Source organism: Coenobita brevimanus, unplaced genomic scaffold (assembly GCF_032717465.1).
Source record: "Coenobita brevimanus isolate Jiangsu-jjx unplaced genomic scaffold, ASM3271746v2 jjx.HiC_scaffold_1909, whole genome shotgun sequence".
Classification (NCBI taxonomy): Eukaryota; Metazoa; Arthropoda; class Malacostraca; order Decapoda; family Coenobitidae; genus Coenobita; species Coenobita brevimanus.
In genome coordinates, this window is record NW_027642786.1 from 60,187 (window position 1) to 61,476 (window position 1,290).

Sequence of the window (1,290 nt, forward strand, 5' to 3'; positions counted from 1 at the left end):
ATGCAGTACTTAGTCTCCTGTCATGACACCATCACTCCAGCAACCAATGTTTGTGCAGTGGGCATGGTGAAGGATGACCCTCCTGTCCTAAGGTGCTTTCAGCAGAGGTAAAATGGGTTTATAGCTTCATAAAAACCTATGCATTTGTGTCTCCTGTTGCCACTATTTGGTAACATGGAGGCACCTTTCATACTCAGAGGGTTAAGACATCTTCCACAGTGGTACTGCATGTCATTACTGTACTTCCAAATTTTATAAATGATATATTTATTAATTTCTATAGTAACCCAGTGACATTAAGTTGGTGCTTTAATAAAGGCATGTTATTTATAAGTTAACATATTTAGAGAACAATTATGATGCTATAGCATGTGTAGGTCTTTTCACCTGATGGCAGCTGTCCCTGGCACCACCACCGTGCATTGTCAAGATGGCAGTTATGGAGCAGCATGTCATTACTAATGCTAGGTATTAATATCAACCACCCTGGCATAGTAAATGGTTCCTGGACTACAAAAGACCACTTGCTTTGTCAGTCGGGGTAGAATCACCAGGAGGTAGCACTACACAGTGTGAGTGGACTGCGGGTGCCTCAAATTATAGGAAGGCAAGTTATAAGCACACAATCACTCCCTCACCATTCCAGCCCCTGGAATCCTGACTCCACCTCATAAACATCCACACTTAAATGCTTCATATTCTAGCATTAATATCCTGTACATCTCAGTAGTCAAGATGGAGAGATGGTTATTTTATGCTGTGTTAAGTAGACAAACAGACAGACTGACAAATGAGGAAGTAAAGGAGATTTGTGGTGTTGATGTGGTTGAGTGTTAAGAGAAATACTCTGAGATGGTCTGGCTATGTCGAAAGGATGGAGAATGAGAGACTGACCAGAAGAGTTTACCAGTGAGGTGGAAAGGAAGAGGGGGAGGGGGAGACCAAGAATGAGGAGAGGGATGGAGTGGAAAGGATGGAGAATAAGAGACTGACTAGAAGAGTGCATGTGAGGTGGGGGGGGAGACCAAGGATGATATGAAGTGGAGACGATGGACAATAAGAGACTGACTAGAAGAGTGCATATTTAGGTGAAGTAAATATGGAGGCTAAGGGACTGACAAGAGATCAAGCTGGCTGGATGAATTTTGTGCAGAGAAGCACATGACCAGGGATTTGGAACCCCTTTTAAAGTGGCAGCGTCCGGACTGACTCTATCGGATAAGTACACGTGAAGCTACAGAACGTGGTGAAATTTTTTGGCCTATCAGATGAAGCTGGGATTCTGTAAAC